This window comes from Zophobas morio, unplaced genomic scaffold (assembly GCF_036711695.1).
Source record: "Zophobas morio isolate AGI-343-1 ecotype UQ-CSIRO unplaced genomic scaffold, CSIRO_AGI_Zmor_V1 ptg000016l, whole genome shotgun sequence".
In the NCBI taxonomy this organism is placed as follows: Eukaryota; Metazoa; Arthropoda; class Insecta; order Coleoptera; family Tenebrionidae; genus Zophobas; species Zophobas morio.
The window spans coordinates 42,433-66,244 of NW_026972121.1; the positions used below are offsets into that span (position 1 = coordinate 42,433).

Consider the following 23,812-nt stretch of genomic DNA (forward strand, 5'->3'; position numbering starts at 1 on the left):
AAAGACTTTGACGTATAGTCGAGTACTAAGTCTAAATGAATAGGTTTGATGATGAGGCAGACGTTTTTGTCTGCCTCAACATAACTCTTAACGCTTCTTTTTCAGCGACCACGTCCTTCTTTTACCATTATAGGACCCGCGTAATCTACACCACAATTCTAAAATGGTCTAGATAAATTGACGAACATATCTTGCACGTAATAGAACGGCAAGTTATTGAATCATGGTCATCTTTCAAACAATTGAAGCATATTTTCAATTTTTTAACTTGCTCAATACGCTCGTTTACACTAAGTTCGAGAAAATTTGGACAGTGAAATAAGTTGTGATTGCCTTTACGCACGCAAATGTATTTTGATTATTAACAACAAATTGTTGGTTTTTCCGTACAGGAACTTCTGCATTTGGTGTTTTCTTTCAAGGTACAAGTTTCACGCTATTATTACTTAAGTTAAATTCCATAGATTCAAGTGTTAAACATCGTTTTAAAAATTTGACCATTTGGTCCACGTTGGTAATTCATTGGCTTTTAAACGTGACTCCTATTCACGTTTAGTCAAAAAGTCAAATTTTCTTGTTATCAGATATATTATGAGAACATCCCATGATGTTACGTCGACATTTTGTGTAGTTAGAGCCGCTAAGTGCGTACTTACGCCGTCTAGTAAGTATTTCCCTTAAAGAACTGGGTGACTTGTTCATCTGTTGTAGGTTAAATATCGAGTGAATATGATTTTGAACAATATTAAGTCATTTATTTTTATAACGGTCGATTAAAAGATTCCAAGCGGATTGGTAACTTTCGGTCGAAGTCGGTAATGAATGTATAGTATGTTTTGCATCTCCTAATAGGCAACCCTTTAGGTAATGGAATTTCTGAACACTAGGAAGACTATTATTTTCGTGATAAGAGATATAAAACTGTCTTAAAAGGTCGTTCACTGTGTAAATTCTGTACGGCGATATTACCAGAATGTTTGAGTTTGATTAGGAGCTTCGGTCTCCGGAATTCGTCCACTGGGTTTTGTTTCTTTGCTCAATCATTTTTCATGCTCCAACTGCCATCGATATTTAGGCGCGGAACCTTTTGTTGACTAGCCATCGAAAGTGAAATGGAGTATTTCGCCACACGGGTTGATGTTGGTGCGGAGATTCAGGAAAGTTGCGGAGGTTCTTTCGATGACTCCTTGGATCTGGGTCAATAAGCCCATCAGGACAACGGTTAGGTAGGCTACGAGTTGTTTGGTGTGAATGATGCTTGGATCTGTGGGGTCGACGAAATTTTCTGGGGTATCGATGATGGGACTTTCGTCGGTGACGGCGAACTCCTTATAGTTGGGGAATTTTAAGGGCCACGCTGGGTTGTTACCTTCATGGAAGGGGCATTGCGGGTGTAGGGCTGGACATTTGCCATGAGCGTGGCTGTTGGGGATGCGGGGCAGATTAAACTGTTGGGACAATTTGTGTTGCTCGCCCAGGTTGGAAACAACGTGAGCATTGAGTTGGGATGGGGTTTGGCGGATGGGAGCGTTCACATAGATGGTGACGGTCGAAAAGGGTGGTGTCCGAGGATGTGACCCTGATAAGGGACGTGAATTGATTGGTTTTTTTGGACTTAATACGCCAAATTAGATTAAAGGGAAGGTTGCGGCTGTCTAGTTCGGTCCTAATGTCATGTTTATTAGTCCCTAGATTGACAGATTTGATCACAATGGAGAAGACAGTTGCTTTTTTCTCGGAGGGGGGGTCGGGGCATTTTGGGGTGATTGATGGCTGGAAGTTCGACGGGGTAGTTTGGGTGAGGATTAGAAGGGCGGTTTTGTTGGGGTTTATTATGAGGGTATGAGGGTATGGATCCCTCGGACGTTGAGCTGCGTGATAAGTAGGGTATAAAGAGGTTTTTGCTGGACGAACTTTTGTGGGATGTTTTTTAGGTGAAACTTGAGTTTCACCGATTGGGTAGAGGCTGACAAGGAGGTTGAGGATGTTGAGGAGGTCCCGTTGGACACTAGAGCATGCAGATGAATTTGGGTTTGACTCACCGGTTTCTTTTATAACCTGGAGATTCGGTTGTTCTGCACTGAGTACTATGGTGTGACGGCTTTCTTCGAGAGAGCGCGATTTCGAGCGAGTATTGACAGACATGCTGTCGCTTCGATGCGGCGATCGAGAATCTCATTGGCTGGCAGCGCCACATCTAAATACTCTCCAGTAACAGTTTCCGATATTGATATTTCTAGGAATTATGAGTCATGCGGTGAGCGCGAAAACATTTTTATTTAAACAACCCTGTAAAGGAATTTTTAAATCATTTAGCAGAAATGTGTCGACGTTTAAGTTTTTTAAGTTACCGTTATTTCGCACAATTTTCGGAAATTTGATGGGTGCTTCCTTCTTCATGAAATGTTTTCCGAATTTTCGAGATGGAATGCGCAAATTATACGTACAGGAACAAAAATATGTCGATACAGTGTGGATCATCATTACGCTTCATTGATAGCCTGAATTTTATTCAATTACCATTGTCGCAATTAAAAACATTGCTCGGTCCGATTTTAAAAAATGGTACGATACACAAATCAACACAGGGTATTTGTTTAAAATGAAGGATGAATTGATTAAATATTGTAAAGCTGATGCGGAAATTTTGAGACAGGGTTGCATAAAGGTCAAGTATTTCTTGACGGCTAATAAAGTGGATACTTTACTAGAGTGCATAACGATAGCCTCTGCGTGCAACCTTGTATATCGGCGTAATTTTTTAACACCGGAGAGAATAGGTATAATTCCGCGAAGTGTATATAGGATGACAGACATTCAGTCTGCAATTGCTATTAAGTGGCTGATGTGGGAAGCACACTTGGTATAGGTCGTGAGAGGGGGTACTGAGAGAGAATCTGAGAGTGCATGGATACTGTGCCGAAAACAATTCAGTATATGTGAGTTTTACGGTTGTTTTTGGCACGGGTGTGAACGATGTTTTGTAAGTCAAACAGATCGGTTAAGTGATAAGCAGGATACCTTATTTATTCGTAGAGAGAATACGTTGGCTAAGGAAGTGAAGGATTAATTTGGTAATGATTTGGGAGTGTGATTTCAAGAAAATAGTCAAGAAAAATTTTGTGGAGCGTGACGACGCAGCAAAAAAAATCCCCTTGTAGCACGAGAAAGTTTCTTTGAAGGACGCACTAATGCATCACAACTTGATAAGTGTGTTCCTGGTGAAAAAATAACATATGACGTAATGTTCGCTGTACCCATACGTAAATAAATATGTAAAATATCCTGTGGGTCACCCGGTGAAACTTTATGAGTGCAATCAGATTGACTTGCAAAATTTGGAAGGATTGGTTAATGTACGATTTTACCGCCTCAAGATTTGTATCACTCTGTAACGGTAAATTAACATTTCCGCTCTGTCGATCCTGCGTGGAAACACAATGTCCACGAGAGTGTTCACAACAAATCAGGGATCGACAGTTTACTGGCACTTATGTTGCTGATAAGCTGTGAAAGGTCATTGAAAAACAGTATAAAGCTAGAAATATTTCTGAGGCTCGGGAGTATAAAGTCGTACAACATGACCAAGACTCAATATCAGGCGGGCTGTTCTCAGAATATGCTAATAGCTTTCTCAAAATTAAACAAGAATGTAGTGGTTGGCCAAGCTAGTGCCTCAGTGATCTAGAGAAAGATCGGTACATCAATAATGTATCGAGAACAGGAGGAAATTACTTTAGACGAGCAAAAGACATGCAAGAACGCCGGTCTTATTAGCTTTGTCTTCAAAATAATGCTGAACTCATTTTGGGGCAAATTTGGCCAACGAGAGAACGCCCAGCAAACTCAATTTATTCATGATCCTTGCGAATTATTTAAAATAGTAACAGATTCGTCACTTATCGAATGATGGCTAACTGGGAACGGGTTGAAGAAGATATTGCGTTATTCAAATCGGCAAACGTTGGCTATTGCTGCATATATTACAGCTAGCTCACGTTGAGAATTACATGAATACTTAAGCTCTGGTTTCCTAGGGTAGCGGTACTGTTATGTAGCGGCCGTAATATGACGGTGAACTACGTCACGTAGCGTTGACCAAAAAGACGGTTGTTGTGACGGTGACCACTGATGTAAACTAACAAGACGGTGTCGGTCCGTAATTAATTTAAAAATTATTTCCCTATGTTCTTCGGAGTGTTCTGATTTATAATGATGGATGATCTAGACTTGGCACTATTAATTGTCTTGGAGGATGAAGAGTCATCAGAAGAGGAGTCAAAACGTTCAAAAGAATCTGATATATTCAAAAACCGTGCAACAGAAGGTGCATATGAAATTTTAATCTGTCGTCACCTGCACTGCAACGAAGAAAAATTCAGGCAATATTTTCGCTTAACTCCAGTGTTGTTTGATTACGTTCTAAACTACATCAAAGATGATATTACGTCAAAACCATGCAATAGAAATAAGAAGCCAATATCGCCTGAACAAAAACTAAGTTTATTTATAAGGTAGGTACATTTTTATTTTTTATTAGAGTGGCGTAAATGTATTTGACTCATCAGGGGAAAATGATGCGTTGGAAAAGTAATCACCACAACTACTGGCACTTGCTCTTGATGTCGATGGACTGTGATAAGGACTTATTAGACTCTGCTGCTCCAAATATTTTAACTCTGCATTACCGACCAATGTTCCAATATGCATCCTTAATTGTGCCTGATCATATGGTGGAAGCTTTTTTACAATCTTTGCCATAGAACAAAAAAAAAGTTCTGTTTCATCTTTCTCTGCAACTGCTGGTGTCGGTTGTCTCTCAGCTATTTTTTTAAGCAACTGCAACCGTTCATCAGAACTTTTTCTCTTCCTACATTTCTGCGGCGTACTAGGCACAGTTTTCCAGCGGTCGCGGTCCTCATCTGCTTCCTGAAGCAGGTCATTTTCGGCACCATCGTTTGCGTAATTTACTTCATTATCCACTGACTCCTGTGTAGCTTGACTTTCTTCGGTGTCCGTATCTTCTGTTGTAACAGAAACAACCTCACGACCAGGGATATTAGTAATTGTGCTAAAATTTATAGTATTAAGTATAATAGTAGTACCTCAAGACTCTACAAACCTTGCTTTTATTACTGAATAGCTGTCTAAAAATGACAGCAAATCAGACCTCTTTTTTGCTGCATCACCACTTGAACCAGTGCCTGGTTTTCCTCTTCGTCTTATGTAGTAGTCCCTTATATAAGCCCACCTTTTGCAGCAGTCGACAGCTATAAGCAGAATTGTTTTTTATTTAACAGCCCAACTTTTTTTTCAGGTATTTAGCAACTGGAGAGTCATTTAGATCATTGGCATTTCAATTTAGAATATGCCATTCATGGATCAGTTTCATTATAAGACAAGTTGCGAACAGCATTATCAATAACTTGTTTAATGTAATTATGCCACCACCAACAATGGAGCATTTGCCAAGAATTTCTAATACTTATATGTCTACTTGGAATTTTCCAAATTGTGTTGGAGCCATAGATGGAAAACACATACGAATAAAGGCACCCAAAAACAGTGGATCCACCTACTTCAATTACAAGGAATATTATTCAACAGTTATGCTAGCGATTGTAGATGCAGAATGCAAATTTGTAGCAGTAGACATAGGTTCTTATGGTAGAGAAGGAGATGCAGGAATTTACTTGAAGAGTACATTTGGAAAAAACATTCTTAATAACACATTTAATATTCCTCCACCACAAACACTGCCGGGAACAGGTGATGTGGTACCACATGTGATTGTTGGCGATGAGGCTTTTGCTTTACATGCAAATTTGATGAAACCTTATCCGAGAAGGCAATCACAAATTGATCCATTGAAAGCTGTATATAACTATCGACTATCTCGAGCAAGGAGAACAACTGAAAATACTTTTGGTATATTATGTGGCTATTTTAGAATTTTTTTCCAGCCGATCGCCACTGCTCCAAAAACTACCGCCAAGTTGATTACTTGTGCCTGCATTTTATATAATATTTTACGAGAATCCAAGGTTCTTGCTCCTAATCAAGTTAATTTTGATGATCCGCTTCCACTACGAAATTTTAATCTGTATAAAATTATTTTATGTGGAGACATTAATGTAGACCCCATAAAAAGCAAAAATGATTGTAATAATTTAAGAAATATTTTAAATAGCTATAACATGTCACAAAAAATAGATCAACCAACTAGAGTAACACCCACAACGTCATCAATAGTTGATAATGTATTTGTCAATTTTACAGAGTGTGACTGCTCCGTAGTTAACTTTGAACTGTCTGACCACTATGGTCAAATCATAAACATTGTTACCTCTGAAATTAAATCTCAACAAAAAACCATAACCTATAAACGGATTATTTCTATTGATAAGTTAGCTATGTATCGAGAGGAATTACAAAAAGTTGATTGGTCATACGTATACCTAGAATCTAACCCAAATACTGCATATAACGCTTTTTATAACATTATTTATTCCCTTCTTAATCGCATATTTCCAGTTAAACGTCTAGCAACAAAGTCAAACAATACAAATAGTTGGATAACAAATGGTATAAAGAAATCATGTAAAAGAAAATGTGAACTGCATCATTTAAAACTTCGAGGCTTTATCGATAAGGATTACTATAACTATTACTGCAAAGTGTTGAAAAATGTCATAATGGATGCAAAAAGAATGAGTAACGCAGCGATGATTAAAAACTCTAGAAATAAAAGTAAAACTATATGGACGTTGGTAAATAGCTATATGAAACGAAATACTACGCAGGTGTCACTCATTCACAATCTTAACAATCATAATAATAATGTAGACGTTAAAGATACTTTAAATAGTATAAATCACTTTTTCCTAAATCAAGGATTAGCGTCAAAACCCACAAATTCTGATTACTACCCTACTGAAGACCAATGTAATAAAAGCCTTTTTATGTCACCGACAAACTCTATCGAAGTTTTCAATGTTATAAATAGTTTAGCTAACACAACATCTACTGGAGAAGACGAAATACCAGTTAAACTATTAAAATTTGTAGCTCACGAAATAAGTGACCCTCTAACCGACATCATTAATAAAACAGTTATAGAAGCCACATTTCCAGATAAACTTAAAATAGCAGAGATAAAACCAATTCATAAAAAAGGTTCTAAATGCAATTTCGAAAATTATAGGCCGATAGCGCTGCTCTCAAATATTTCAAAGATTTTTGAGAAAATATATTACAAACGAATATCGGAATATTTTGAAAATAACAACTTATTAGTAAATGTACAAAATGGTTTTCGAAGTAATAAATCTACAACAAGAGCCATCTATCAAGCCTTATCCAAAATTATAACATCTTTAAACTGTGGTAAGCAGACTGCAATGATGTGTCTCGATCTGACAAAGGCCTTTGATACTGTCAATCATCAAATTCTGATTCAAAAACTTGAAATGTATGGAGTGAGAGGCATCCCTCTACAACTCATTAAATCCTATCTTAATGGAAGAACACAATGTGTAATAGATTACTATATGGGACAGAAAGTTAAATCTAACAAACTCCCCATTAGTAAAGGAATCCCACAAGGGTCTATTCTCGGGCCGCTCTTCTACTTAATATATGCTAATGATCTTGTTCTATATAGTGAATCTTTTTCAGTGCAATTTGCTGATGACACTAATGTTATTATTAGCGAATCGTCTTGTGAAGATCTAAATAAATCGATTGAAAGAAATCTACAGAAGCTACAACACTGGTGTAGGTTAAATCATTTTCAGCTAAACGATAATAAGACTATTATACTAAAATTCAATTATAAGTCGGATACAGATTGTGACATATCAACACAAAATCAAAGCGTACCACCAGCTAAGAATAAAACCAAATTTTTAGGATTGTGGATCGATACAAAGCTTAACTGGAAAGAACACATAAATATATTATCATCTGAAATATCAAAGTATTGCTTTGCTCTGAAAATGTTATCCAAATCAGCCTCACCAGAAGTTGCAATGATGGCGTATACTGGATATGTAGAATGTAGAATTAGATACGGAATAATATTTTGGGGAAACTCTGTAGATGTAAATAAGATATTCATTATACAAAAGAGATGTATTCGAAGCATTTTCAATCTTAAGAAAACAGATAGCTGTAAACCATATTTTCTTGAAAAAAAAATACTAACTTTAACAAGCCTGTACATATATGAATGTGTCATGTTTATTCTCACTCATAAGGATCTTTTTACAGAACATGAGCGCACTCACACTTATGATACACGCTTCAAAAATAACTTTGATTGTGAAATGATGAACTACACTTACCTCCAAAAAAATGTTTTATTTTCAGCATTAAAAATATATAACACTCTACCAATGCAATTAAAATTAGGAAATTTAAGACATATAAAATTAAAACTAAAACATTTTTTGTTAAAAAATGCGTATTATAATATAAAAGAATATCTTAATACCCAGTTGTAATTGTTATAAGTATGTTGTATGTATGTGTATATTAACTAAATGACATGTAATACGTCTCCGACTTTTTATGTATAATAAACTTACTTACTTACTTACTTACTTACCTGAAGAAAACTTAATTCCTCTGGTAGCAAATAACATTCGGGCACCACATTCACCAATACAAATTCGTGAACTATTCAAAAATTATTTTAATGGAGCAGGCGCTGTCGAGTGGCAGAATAATTATTACAGACAGCATTGAACGTCCGGATTATACTTCATCTAATATTTATGCATTAATATGTAAACAGATATGTTAATAAAAAATATATATCTACGTACCTGTTTTTTGTAATGTCTGACCGATCTCAGCCCAAAGATTCTGTTTCAATTGGGCCTTCCGATAATCTTTGCATTTTACATTGAAAATAATCTCGTGATTTCTGACAAAATCAATCAGAATTTCATCCTGTTCACTGCTCCACGACATCTTGGGAAAAGAAATTTACCACCGCACAAGCACAAAAACGTTGCAACAAGTGTTTGCTGCCGTACTAGCGACCGCCAAAAACATGACGGTGCCGCTTTGTAGTAGAGCGGTGACGTTCACCGTCAGCTAAAAATCCAAGCAGATTTGAATGTATGTGCACGTTTTATGTGACGTCATTCACCGCCACATTACGGCCGCTATATTCCGGTACCGCTACCCTTGGAAACCCAAGCTTTAGAGCAGCTGAACATACGCGTGCTGTATTATGATACCAACAGTAACAGCTTGAACTGCCCACGGGTTTTTTCCTGGGCGATCTTACCGACGAAATGGTCGAGTATGGGGACGGTTCTTATATCGCGGAATTTGTTAGCGGCGGTCCAAAGAATTACGCATAAGTTTTGGAAAACGTCAGAAAACACTTATGATATTATACTCAAATTCGCAAAAAGTCAATTTTAAAACATCGAAGATGATGATCTTAGACAACCCTGTCTTTTCTTTACAGATCAATGACAAAGTTGTTATTCATAATAAAGGTATTTACTAAAAATGCACATAAAACTTATGGTATGAGTTACACCAAAAGACGTCGCATGCAGAGCAACTTTGACACTCTACCATACGCCTACAGAAGCTAAATAGATTAGGTTAAAAAAATTATCTACAGCCTTAGCTCATACAAAGTTAAAAAGAAATAATACACAATACATCCCGCACACTTCAGACCAGACGTTGTGTATCTGCATCGTGTAAAAATTCCAATAATGACAATTTCTTCTGAGAACCTTCTCCACATTCTTGTTAGACGGTCTTCCAAAACTGTCAAAAAAATAACCGAGACGATTTCGTCCACATAAATACCCGTCCAATGATTGCCGCTCATGTAATCTGGATCGTCGTGGACTATAAGAGATGCGGGTCTACTAACGTTATTTGCAAATACCTCCTCAAGTGATGATGGCGTCGTCTTCCTCATCGTACTGATTTTCTTCAAACAGAGCTCGAGTGCTGCAGTGTCCATTGTAGGACCGTATCATACACATAGCCGTGTGATTTGCACAACACACTAGTATATTGTTCATGTTAACGTAACCACCGTGGTGGTCACAACCGAGTTCTCCATACATCATCAATATTTCTCGCATTCGGGGAATATCGTACTCTTCCAAATTTATGACGGCTTACGTATTTAAAGCGAATGGCTACTCCTACCAGATGCTTGCATATATATTTTTTAAAATGCAGGACAAGTGCAGTGTCCTTATTGCCAAATTGTATTTTCTTCTGGCATATATACCATATAGAAAGATGATTTTTTCTTAACATACTCATCAGTTATCTGGCAGTGTCAGATTGTTTGGACCGGCCTCAAACTTTCCACCACTTGGAATTAAATAAACTCTTGGGCTGTCATCTGAGATAAGCTTATTTAATCTTGCCCGTTTGTAAGTACTCGTCCAAAGTTTTGTGTCGTAGGTAACTGTTTCTGAGAAATGTAGACTGCCATCTTTATGGGGGAGAGTAGCTCAAAATCGAATATTTAGTGAAAGATCTTCAATATCACCTGAATAACCTATGTTATGTTAACAATTTTTCTTCTGTGTCACTGCTAAGTACACTATTATCATCAGATATGGCTGTTTTGGAATCAATTATTTCTGTTGTAGAAAAAAATCGCTTTTTTAAAAATATGTAAAGTATCCGATATTGTAAAACTAGTCGTCCAAAACAAGATAGTATAGTTGGATAAAATAGGATACCTGTTTTATTGAAATAAATAAACTTTTGTAGTATAGAGTCGGTATCCATGCTCCCTCAAATTTGGAGCTAGAATACAATTCATAACAATAAATGCAAGTGGCATTATCATCGTCTTCTTCATCCGAAGAGGAAGAAGAGATGTTGTCGTTCACTTTAGGAGCTACTTGTTTCTCAACCACCTTCTTTTTGGAAAGAGTAGAAAACATTTATTTTTTTTTGTTGTATCTTCAAGATTCAATTTTGGCTTTTTCTTGAAAGTTTTGGCCAACCGAATGAGTCCTCATCTTTAATGTGAGACTCATCGATATCTACAATTTCTAAATTGTAATCTAATATTTTCATATTCCGTTAACGAAGGTTCGATTGCAGTTATTCGCTCTTGAATCTCAGTAATTTTGTTGTGATTTTGGGGCTCCGAGATAAATTTACAAAAATTGGTTAATCTAGTTTTAATGGCAGCTTGTCGTCTAACTAAAAGTTTGATTTCCTCCATTGCAATAAAACACGATTTCAATTGCAACAGAACATGCAAAGTGATTGAAAGAAGAGTGTGGAAGATATGGTAAAGAAAGTGATCCACTAACCTATGTCGGTGACGAAGAGAGAACGCTTGGATCCTGTATGATGGTTTAAGGTAGCAATGTGATGAGTAGGGTAAAAAGATGCGTGACGCGGTGCGCAGTAGTCGTACCAGTGTGGTGGTGCTGCGATCGCGTCACATGGTTTTGCGTCTTTGCTGAATGTTCCGCTAGATGTCTCTTTGCGCGCGCGAGAATTTGGTGTAAAAAAAGCAGTTGCCTCGCGATGGATTCGAACCCATCGGTCAACCGTGCTGTTATCAGTTATAATATAACAAGTGATATGATTATTATCGATATTTCGAGCGAAACCGAGCTGCAGATTCAACGAGTGCGAAATACAAGAAAGATAAGAAAAAACATTGAAACTAAAATGATAGGGTTAGATTGTGTATACGTACAATTCGTTTCTTCGATAACTCGAACTAAGATCTTTTCTTTTTCTTCTTCATGTGCTTCTCACATTTTGTGCACTTTGTTGGGATATATTCTTTTATGCTATCGAAGGTTCGCTTCAGTTCTTTAAGCTCAGCATAGAACGAAGGAAACGATAATTGTCTATTTAAATATTTGTTGCACAATATCGAAAGATCATTGTACACTTTCCGTATTCGATGATAAAGATAATTTTTGAGTAGAGTAGAGTCTTCGTGTGGGTAGCGTTGTAAAAATTCATGAAGCGAATGATGAACTTGATTCTCTAATCTATTTACGGAGAATCTTTTCGCTTCCTCACAACAAAACTGCGAAGAGTAAACTACACACCAACTAGACATCACCATCACTACTACTAAATTTGTGCGTTGCTAATAATCATTCTTCTCTCTCTATCACTTTTCTTCTTCGTCTTCCTCTTCTTTGTGATTGGTTAAGATTTATGCTATTGGACGAACCACTTTACTGAATGGTCGGTATTCGAAAAATTGATCGTGAACTATGATGCAGTAGGCTTTACTCTCTCGTGGAAAATTTGCTGTTCTTCGATTTCGATCGTTACCTCCTCACCTAGTATAGGTTCTGCCTGTCTGTTACAATTTAAAACGAATATCGGTCTTTGTTTAAATGCTACATGATCGAGAATGGGATCTGTTTGTGTTTCGTTGTGAAAGTCTTTATAAAAATCGACATATCGTTGATATGCATCCAAATAATTATTTTTAACAAAATTCATCTTCCACTGATCGTACGGATAAGCTCTGCTGTTCAACCATATTCGTATATTCCTTATATTGAGATGATCGAATAACGTACCGTTACTTCTAACGTTATCCTTTCGGTTCGTTTGAAATTTCCCTAAAGTACTTGGTGCGTTTGTTAACATGACATATTAAAGTTTATGGTGTCTTCATGAACATCTCATGTAAGATCCACTCTTCGGCATAACCTTTTGATATAACATCAAGAAGTGCTTGTTCAATACTTGCATTGCTATTCACCATCACGTGTTGATATTCGCTTACTTAGCTGTATGATTTATGTTTGTGTATCTTCAGCAGGGTATCATTTTTGACAAACAAACGTTTGTGGACATTTTTTTCGGAGCACGTTATTTTAACCACTTTTGGTTACATTTATATAATATGCGTGTTACATTTCTTGCATATAGTAGTAATAATCGTTATGTTCCCTAAAGTTCTTGGTGCATTTGTTAACATGACTTATTAAAGTTTATGGTGTCTTCATGAACATCTCATGTAAGATCCAGTCTTCGGCATAACCTTTTAATCTAACATCAAGAAGTGCTTCTTCAATACTCGCATTGCTATTCTACATCACGTGTTGATATTCGCTTACTTAGCTGTATGATTTATGTTTGTGTATCTTCAGCAGTGAGGTGGGGGATTAAAGAGAAGGCATGACCACTTCTAAACAGGTAAAGCTTGCGCGCAACTTGGATCGACGAGGAGCACCGATGTTTTCTATCTCAACAAGTTTTCGTCGACTAAAATGGTCGTGAATGTACTACGGTCCAATCAGCAATGTGCGCGAGTCATTTAAAATTGAATCAGAAATATAATTGATTAAAACATCGGAATTTGTAATCGGTGACAGTTTTTATGTTTGAATAATAATAATTAGTGAATAATGTAACAATTAAATTGCAATATTTTATAGGTGTTGTTTCAAGTTCATTAACACTGTTTTCATATAAATGATAAAAAGCAGACTTATCATAAGACTTGTCGAATACTTACATATATATTTTATTTATTTTATAAATTACGTCATTTTTAGTTATTTCTTCCCTAAAGTTTTTTTTTCTTTGCTGCAATGTTTATCACTTCCATGTTCACACATTTCTGGTGCACATGAAGCCCAAACGTTATTCTACTTTTCTAATTTTTCTCCATTCTGAGACTGTAATGCCTACACCATAACCTGTTGCTATCGGATAATCGGGAGTAATAGGATAGAAAAAAACAAATAAAATTTTAAAATTCATATGTACAATAATATTTATTTCTACACCTACACAATACTTATATTTACTACTCATTTGAAAATAGAACTAATTTATTTAGTTTCTGCCGAATACCACTTTTTTTTTCTTGAGTGCGCGTAATGTGATGCAACTCACATTAATAAAAAATTGTATAATGTAATTAATCAATAAATTTTTGTGATTATCCACACTGTTTTGGTCTAAAATATGTTGATCTAATTCTGCAAAAAGAGTACAGTCTTTTAAACTATTGTTTACATTAATAGTTAGTATCAATAAAATACGTGGGTGAAAAATATTTACAGCCTGTTTTATATGTTTTTCTGCCGTCTGGCATATTTTAAATACGGATTTTGATGGCTTAATTAAACCGCCCCTATTTTTTAAATTTATTAAATGATTATTTGTGTATTTTGTTTCCAACGCTTGGAAACATACGTCACACTGACTGAGAGGGAGCTGGAGCTACGTCTACTACGATCACTGACTACGATGCACAACTACGATGGCTACGCACAGAAAACTTGTTGAGATAGAAAGAGTCTCCTCTTTATCTATCCAAACAGCGCGCAAAGTGGAACTATATGGCTTCTCTTTAATCTCCCACCTCACTGATCTCCAGCAGGGTATCATTTTTGACAAAGGTTTGTGGACATTTTTTTCGGAGCACGCTATTTTAACCACTTTTGGTTACATTTATATAATATGCGTGTTACATTTCTTGCATATAGTAGTAATAACCGTTATGTTCCCTAAAGTTCTTGGTGCGTTTGTTAACCTGACATATTAAAGTTTATGGTGTCTTCATGAACATCTCATGTAGGATCCAGTCTTCGGCATAACCTTTTGCTATAACATCAAGAAGTATATAATATTTTTTATAAGGAGTGCTTTCCGTTGATATATTGAGATGTTACTATAAGTGATCAAAGAGAGGTGACTACTGAAAGTTTTCACATTTCCTAAGTTATCATAAAAAATTTCCGCAGCAGAATTAATCTGGTTATTGCATACATATCACTTCAACAATTTCCAAGAGGAAGTGTAGTTGCTACGTAAAGGATGAGAAAATAAATGGGTGTCTCATTGGTCTTCATCTGGAGTTTCTGGAAAAAAAGGTTTCAATAATTTATTATGATAAGTGACACTTCTGTTTTTTACTCTTACTATGGTTTGGTTAAACTTTTAAAATTTTATATGGACCTCTAAAATTAGGAGCGAGTTTCTTATTAATTCCAGATTTAGAAGACTTATCTAGAACATAAACGACATCTTCAACTTCATATTCCTGATTGTTGACCTTTTTATCGTAATAAGTTTTCGAATTAAATTTGCTTTTAATATGTTTTGTCTAGCGATTTCAAAAGATTTATTTGATCGTAATTTAAGCTGTAAATGATAATAATTAATAATCATAAGTATATCACAAATCGGGTAACGAATTTAATGACTGGGATTATTTCTTTGTGATCAAAAATTAATTCGTAAGGCGTAAATTTGGTGGTAGAATGAATAGTTGTATTATAACAAAAAATTGCACGCAATGTAAATTTTTCCCAATTATTTTGAGTTTCTTTAATATATTGTTTCAAATAGTCTTTTAGATTTGAATGAAATCTTTCGAGAGGACCATTAGATTGTGGATGGTATACGGACGTTGTTAGGTGTCGGATTTTAAAAAGTTTATTTACTTCTGAAATCAATTTTGATGTAAAGTCAATATTATTGTCAGTTAGAATGCATTTAGGAATTACAAACAGCACAATAAATCGAAATAATTCTTCAGCAATTGTTTATGGCTCCTGGTCTGGGATAAGTTGCACATGAGCAAATTTTGTTAGATCATCCTGAAAGGTCAAAATGAACCTGTTGTTATCTTCTGTAATGGGTCTTATTTTTTTGGCTTAATTCACACGCTTTAATAAATCGTTTTATTTCTTTTTTCATTCCTTGCCATTTGTACAATTCTCGGATTCTTTTGTATGTTTTGAATAGTCCTGTATCACCTGACGCAGCAGTTGCATGATTTTCCTTTAATGTATGTTCGATTTCATTTTTCGAGGCAGTAATTTTTTCGTTGTTAACGAGAACGACTGAGCATTGTGTTTAAAAGTACATTTTGATGTGATTTTGAATAAAAAAATCAGGGAAATAATTTAAAAAATTCTATGCTTTTTAGTTTTGCAAAAAATTGGTGTTCTTTTAATAGGCATTAGCAAATAAGTAGTACATAATTTTACAACTAACTTTATTGAAAATATTTATTAAAATATTCAATTTATATTTGTGTGATATGGCAAGAAGCATTCTCTCAGTTTACAAATAGAGAATGATTACAGATAAATAAATATAAATAATACATTATACCGAGCACGAGATGCATGAAATGGATGAAAGACGTGATAATATAATCTAATTGTACATATTTAAGTCTAAATTGCGTGAATGGAAATGAAAAATAAACAAATTATGGGATAAGTACATAACAAAGTTTACGTACTGAACAAATTTACAAATGTCATATTCAAAACACCTGTAGGTCTTGTATAATTAAATGTAAAATTTAATCACGTGATTTCCACAATGTCATCGACTTACACACAAAAATTCAAGGAATGCAGTTAGAAATATATTAATTAAAATTTTATCATTTTAGAAAGTGTACACAATTATGTGATTCACACAACGAGATCTACATATACACAAAAATTCAAGGAATGCAAAAATAGATTGCATTAATTTTTAGAAGACTATAAGAATTTGATATTATTCTTGATTAGTAATTAATTACTTTTGGCGGTGGGTAATAATTAGACTACTTTCATTTAATGAGCAATTAGTTGACGTCACTCGCCCATGACCCAAAGTGGTTGTAGATTACAGCAGTTACAACATGTGTTGTAAAAATCATTTATATAAAGTCAAGTGTTCTTTGGGCAACGTGCATAATATTTTCAACTGCTGGAAATTTGCTGAGCGAAAATTGCAAAACAGGGCAAATATCACTTTGCTGTCTTTGCGAACAACACTACACATCAGCAGTCTGGCGTTGATTATTGTAAACGAAGATCCCGATTATATGCCTGGCAGTTAGCGGACAAGGGCAGGCGGAAGGTGGTCGGACTGACGTTCAGTTTCTGCATGTTGACATTCAGTCTGCTGCATTGTTTCAGCGTATGTTATACCGTATAACAGTATAACTTATACGCCAGTTTGTTGTTACATCTGTACGGCAATATAGGGTGATAAAGATCGTGGGGTGGAAGAATGCAACATTTGATCAAACCTTCTGTGGTAATTAAATTTCCCATACGGCACTCGTTATTTCCAACATAAATATTTACAGGGATGACCCTCTGGGTATTTCCCGTGTTTTTTTCGTCGGAGTCCCAATTATGATATAGTTTGCACGCATTTGTGCGGCCACCGTAAAAAGCATTTCGAGGATTCATAGTCGAGGATTTACGACCATTCAGTCTCTGCACAAATTCTCATATATCAGTGTTGGTTTTTAGTATTTTGTTATATTCGCACTGCCATATTGATACCAAATTATATCCAACTGTCTTTAGCTGTTCTTCTTTTTCTAAAGTGTTTTCCCTGGGCAAGAAAAAGCACCATCCTTGTCGGACAGCTTAAACGCCTGGTTTAAATAACATTTTTCGCACCTATGAAACCAACAGCCATGGAATTCGTAAACTGTGTTTGTGGTTTCACAGAAGCGATCTACGAGCAGATTTTCAAGTAACCTAACTTCAAGCCCCTTCAATTCAGTTCAAATACATTTTATTTACAGTTTATGGGTTTACAATAGGGCTCCGTATTCTACTAACAATAATTTGTGGTGCAGCTGAGGCTTAGGGCCTTTTCAGCACAAGTTGACAGAGGGTCCTTAATATACATATTTACATTTCATTCCTAATATCTAAGACTAATACTACATGGATTATGATTTAAAACTTATTTACAATATGTACAATGAGTGGTGGTGGGGTTGTAGGGTCCAGTGGTTGTCGTTGTCGTCTTCGGGGCGTCGGATCCTTGGAAGGGAGGGTGGGTCATCTCATAGAGAAGGGAGTCTCTTCGACGATGGACTGGAGGGGTTCGGGTAGGTTTGGTTTTGGGTATTTTGGGAATGCGATTTAGGAGGCGGTTATCGTTAGTTGGGTATTTGTGAGAAGTGTGCAGAGTTTGGATAGCTATTGTGTTAGTGGAGTTTACCGTGCGGTGGATATATTTCTGTTGAAGTTCTGTTAGTCTTGAAGCGATAGTGGGAGTTTTAGCGGAGGTGTGAACAGGCGAGGAAGGGAATTTGTAATCTAGTTTGAGGATTCTACGTAGGATTTTTCGTTCGCATGCTAGGATTCTGTTGAGAACTCATTGGGAGAGGGAAGTATAGAGAGGGGCTCGGTATTCTATGACAGGCCCGATGAAGGATTTGTAGGTGTAGGAGGGTTTCTGGGTTGCAGCCACGGATGCGACCGCGGATTAGGTAGAGGAGGTTGGCTCGGTTTCGGATCTTTTTTATGGTGAGGTCAGCTAGGAGAGAGCAAGTTTGGGAGAAGGTAATACCGAGGTGGTTTTGAGTTTAGGGATGGGTTGATTGTGGAGCGTGAGAATGTTACGGGAGAAGGCGAATTGTTTGGTCCTAGCATTGGGGTAGGAGATTAGGATTGATTGGGATTTTTTGGGATTGGAGGAGATTCTCCATTTATTGGCCCATTCCTCGAATTGGGGAAGGAGTTGCTGGATGTTGGCAGTGGCTCGGGTGGGGCATCTGTTGGAGGACCAGAAGGCCGTGTCGTCCGCGAACATCCTGGTCTTGGTTCGTGTGGTGTCTGAAAAGGGAAAATCACTGCAGTAAATCAAATACACAGGGGGTGACAGCACGGAGCATTGGGGGACCCCCGGCGTCTATGTTAACTGTTGTAGATTTTTACATTGCAGGATCTATTGGATAGGAATGAGTCCATGAGTAGGATGAAAGCGGGGTTCAGTTTTAGGGAGATAAGTTTGTGGATTAGGCCGTCGTGTCAGACTTTGTCAAAAGCACGTTCTATGTCTAAAAAGACTGCGACTATGCACTCTTTGAGGTTTGAGTGTCTGGTGGAGTCTATGTGGAGTTCCATTAGAGGGTTGATGGTGAAGCCATCTACGAGCAGATTTTCAGGTAACCTAACTTCAAGCCAGCGTGCTGAATAAAAATGTTTTCAGTATCCACGACAATCAGTCGATAGCCACATCGGATTGGCTGTCTGGACGCCGGTAACCTTTTCTAGGCAATGTCCCTATGCTGTTTTGTCGCAAGAAATTTCGCCTAAAACAAGACTACAGGTTGAGGCGAGAAGCATTCACGAAATTTTATGCAACCTTTACGCAACAAATGGACATCGGCTATGCAATTTTTTCTTCCGTCATTCTAAATTCTACATTATTTTGTACTTGTTGATCGTGCCAGCGGATAAAATTTTCTCGTTCGGCTAGTAACATGGAATTGTGACCGTAGAAATGCTTTTCAGGAATAGGCCCGATGTAGTTTTTATTCGCTGAACTTTAAAAAAAATGCGGGAAATACCCCTTGTCCTCCAATTTAAATTCCGCTGGAAAACGTGACGTAGGCAGCTGGATAAAATTAAGAATGTCTATGAATCTGATAGCTGAGCCATCCTCAACTGTTATCAATTTTATACCAGTGCGTGTTACCTCGGATCTCTGCTCACATTCCTAAAAAGTGTTTAGAACAAAAAGCACCTGTCGAGACCTTTATTGCTGTGAGCAATAGCTGTTACCTTAAACCTCTTCGACATTCATTGCAGCTATATGCTCTAGCAAATTGTCTACAGACGATTCAGTATAAATTATCCTCAGATCACAATTAGTGCATTCGCCGTAGACATCGTTGCTCGTTATATAGAGACGACAAGCTTTTTGCAGTACATATAGATTGGGCTCGTGCAAATAAGTATTTTCGCTAAGCTGCGGGTCCTTTGTGGTTTCTAGGCCGTAAAAGATAAATAAAAATGTACAAGCATTTTCCAAAGCCTTGTCAAGAAATAGCTGGGCTGCATCTGGCAAAAAAATCGAATAGGCATATTGGTTCTACAAACTTTGCAGTACTTCACGCCACAAACGTGTTGAGACTTTTTATTGCACATTTTAGAAACTTTGTGTTTATTCAAACACTCATTTCCCCGAAAATATCTCAAACACAAATTACACTTTATAACGGCTGAATCTATACGACATGGGGGATTGGCATGACATCAGGGACATACTGGTATGTATGGACAATTTTTGCGTCTCTCGCCCCTTGAATATCTCACCCGACAGAGCTCGCATTGATAAGATGTGGAAAATGTGCCTGTTGAACTTAATCACATCACATTATAGTGTTCATCTTCTTTAATTAAATTTAAGCACTTTTTATTTGGAGCGCTGTCACTCTCAAAATAAACAGAAATAACAATCTCTGCGTTTGTAGACGACGATTGTGTAATCTGTTAAAAAATGCTGAAAATCATTAATATGATATAATTCCCTCTGTTACTCAAATTCACGTTTGCCAAACGAGATAGACTGTTAATTCTTTTGATATGATTAAAGCAGCACATAGACACGCATTGTCATCATTGCGCACCAGTGATCTAATAGTATATGGATGGAGCATTGACTATGCAATAGCGTTGTGCACATGAAGCCAACACAGGATCACGTCTCTGGGGTCTGATTTGGCGCGAATTTAAACAACTCGCGAACGGTACAACCATTATTTTACTAATTTTAGGTAGGAAAATATAAATTTCAACAAATATTAACCAACATTTTTATTTCAAATTAATAAGAAACATTTGAATTTTGAACATTTTCGTGAACACTGTTTTACCACACGATGTAGGACCAGCAGTGATAGCTGTAAATGGTTGCCCAAATCTTAAATCCATATTGATGATAAATGTGTTTTGTTTTAATTTATTTATTTATATGTACTATTTTGGTTACATTTATATAATATGCGTGTTACATTTCTTGCGTATAGTAGTAATAATCGTTATGTTCTCTAAAGTACTTGATGCGTTTCTTAACATGACATATTAAAGTTTATGGTGTCTTCATGAACATCTCATGTAAGATCCAGTCTTCGGCATAACCTTTTGATATAAAATCAAGAAGTGCTTCTTCAATATCAGCCATCTTTCTCCTTTTCATTTCAGGAACACGAATATTCGCAAAGCACCGTTTTCGGATATCCCATTTGTAGCTATAAATTTAAATATTTTTAGAATTATTATTATTTTTTAACAAAAAAATTAACTTACCAATTTGTTGAGAAGTAAACAGGTATTTAGAGCACGAAATGCAGGTTTCTTTCAAGCAATACCAGAAGAAGAACAGTAATCTGAATTAGTGAATGTATTGGTTTGGACGCTATATATATCCTCATATGCGGAATGGGACTATTTGGCGCGGCCGACTTGGCGCGAGACATTTTGGCGCAAAGCCAACTTGGCGCAGGGATACTTTGGCGCAAGCCATCTTGCCCATCTTCCAGAACTGGTGTAAAAAAAAATGGTATGTTGTTTGGGGTCATCAGCATCAGGTATTCCAAATAACCATTTTAATCCAGTTGATACTCCATTGACAATTCCACGTTTCTTACGAGAATGTGTAAAATTATGGCCTGTTAAGTGAGATATAATTTCTATTTTTTTTCTATTTGTAAAATCTGAACTTCCATAAGTCTTAAAGATTGAATACAGAATATCAATGAATTATCAAAATCTTTAGAAACATTACAAATCGCTTGACTTTTAGTAAAAATATTTTTTATAAGGAGTGCTTTCCGTTGATATATTGAGATGTTACTATAAGTGATCAAGAGAGGTGACTACTGAAAGTTTTCACATTTCCTAAGTTATCATAAAAAAATTCCGCAGCAGAATTAATCTGTGTTATTGCATACATATCACTTCAACAATTTCCAAGAAGAAGTATAGTTGCCACGTAAAGCATGAGAAAATAAATGGGTATCTTATTGGTCCTCATCTGGAGTTTCTGGAAAAAAAGGTTTCAATAAGTTATTATGATAAATGACATTTATGTTTTTTATTCTTACTACTATGGTTTGGCCAGGGTAAACTTTTATAAAAAATTTATATGGACTTCTAAAATTAGGAGCGAGTTTTTTATTAATTCCAGGTTTAGAAGACTTATCTAGAACAGAAACGAAATCTCCAACTTTATATTCCTGATTATCAACCTTTTTATCATAATAAGTTTTAGAATTAAATTTGCTTTTAATAATGTTTTGTCAAGCGATATCAAAAGATTTATTTAATCGTAATTTAAGCTGTAAATGAGAATCATCATAAGTATGTATACCGCAAGTCGGGTAACGAAGGTAATGACTGGGATAATAGCTTTGTGACCAAAAATTAATTCGTAAGGTGTAAATTGGGTGGTAGAATGAATAATTGTATTATAACAAAATATTTCAGGTAATGTAAATTTATCTCAATTGTTTTAAGTTTCTTTAATATAATGTTTTAAATAGTCGTTTAGATTTGAATGAAATCTTTCGAGAGAACCATTAGATTGTGGATGGTTTACGGACGTAGTTATGTGTCCGATTTTAAAAAGTGTATTTACTTCTGAAATCAATTTTGATGTAATGTCAGTACCATTGTCAGTTAGAATGCATTTAGAAATACCAAACAGCATAATAAATAGAAATAATTGTTCAGTAGTTGAGCAAATTTTGTTAGGTCATTCCGAAACGTTAAAACGAACCTGTTGTTGTCTTCCGTAATCGGCAAAGGACATACGATATTGACAGAAAGTTTTTCCAAGGGTTGGTTTGAGGTCGACGTGATTTTCATAGGTGCTTTTGTAGGATGTCTGTTAGTCTTATTTTTTTGGCAAAATTCACACCTTTAATAAATCGTTTTATTTCTTTTGTACTGAGGACTGATATAAATTGGGCATTTTCGCAATTTTGGAGAAAATTGTAAAGGCCATTACAATCGCCCGAAAATGTTCCTGGAAGTAAAGCACGAATGTCGGAAAGACTGTACGATTCGTTAATGGTTTAAGTTTCGGAATTGCGGGGCATTTTGATTTTATTAAAGGATTGGACGGTGTTAACAAGATAACAAAAAAAAAAAATTCCATATACCAGTTTCTGACGATTAAGTTGGACTTCTTGTTGTATTTGTCGGATAAAAAATATGTTTATATCTATCCCACTTCTGACATCAGTATGTTATAAACTCCTGTCTTTGGTTGCCTCAGAAAAACCAAGATTCCAATTTCACCATTTATTAACAAAATACTTCTTGAATGTAGTACAATAAGTATCCTAAAATACGGGATAACTGAAGGGAACCGATGTGGACTGTGTTGATAACCGCGGAATGTGTGGTGCTTGTATTTTATGTACTCGGTTTACAAATAGATAATGATTACAGATAAGTAAATATAAATAGGACATTATACCGAGCACGAGATGCATGAAATGGGTGAAAGACATGATAATATAATCTAATTGTATATATAGAAAAATAAACAAATTATGGAATAGGCACATAACAAAGTTTACGTACTGAACAAATGTACAAATGTCATTTTCAGAACAACTGTAAGTCTTGTATAAATAAGTATATGATTCCAAAAATGGATCGACACCGTTAACAGAAAGAAAACATTCACCAAATTTTATGCAACCTTTACGCAACAAGTCGAATCGGTAGTGCAATATTTTTGAATTTCTTCCGTCATTCTAAATTCTACATTATTTTGTAGTTGTTGACTGTGCCAGCGGATACATTTTTCCCGTTCGGCTGGAAGCATGGAATTGCGACTGTAGAAATGCTTTTCAGGGATAGGTCCGGTGTAGTTTTTATTCGCTGAAGTATTAAAGAAAATGTGGGAAATATTCCTTGAAGCCCTCAAATTTAAATTCCGCTGGAAAACGTGCTATAGGCAGCTGGATACAATTAAGAATGTCTATGTATCTTATAGCGATGCCACACCCAATTGTTATCAGTTTTGTACC

General features: G+C 36.0%; 1 protein-coding gene and 1 long non-coding RNA gene across 4 annotated transcripts in view; one reads left to right on the forward strand and one right to left on the reverse strand.

The window, feature by feature from the left end:
• Positions 1–23,812, forward strand: part of LOC135129478 (uncharacterized) — a 187,867-nt gene that overhangs the window by 17,152 nt on the left and 146,903 nt on the right. The window lies entirely within an intron of this gene.
• Positions 20,784–23,316, reverse strand: LOC135129516 (uncharacterized). Of its 3 annotated transcripts, XR_010280591.1 has the most exons (4): positions 22,934–23,316; positions 21,875–21,972; positions 21,078–21,813; positions 20,784–21,019 (listed from the first exon to the last, which is right to left on the reverse strand). It is a non-coding gene; the product is annotated as an uncharacterized LOC135129516 (long non-coding RNA). The 3 variants fall into 3 exon arrangements; XR_010280593.1 differs by lacking the exon at positions 21,875–21,972; XR_010280592.1 differs by lacking the exon at positions 22,934–23,316 and having other exon boundaries at positions 21,875–22,003.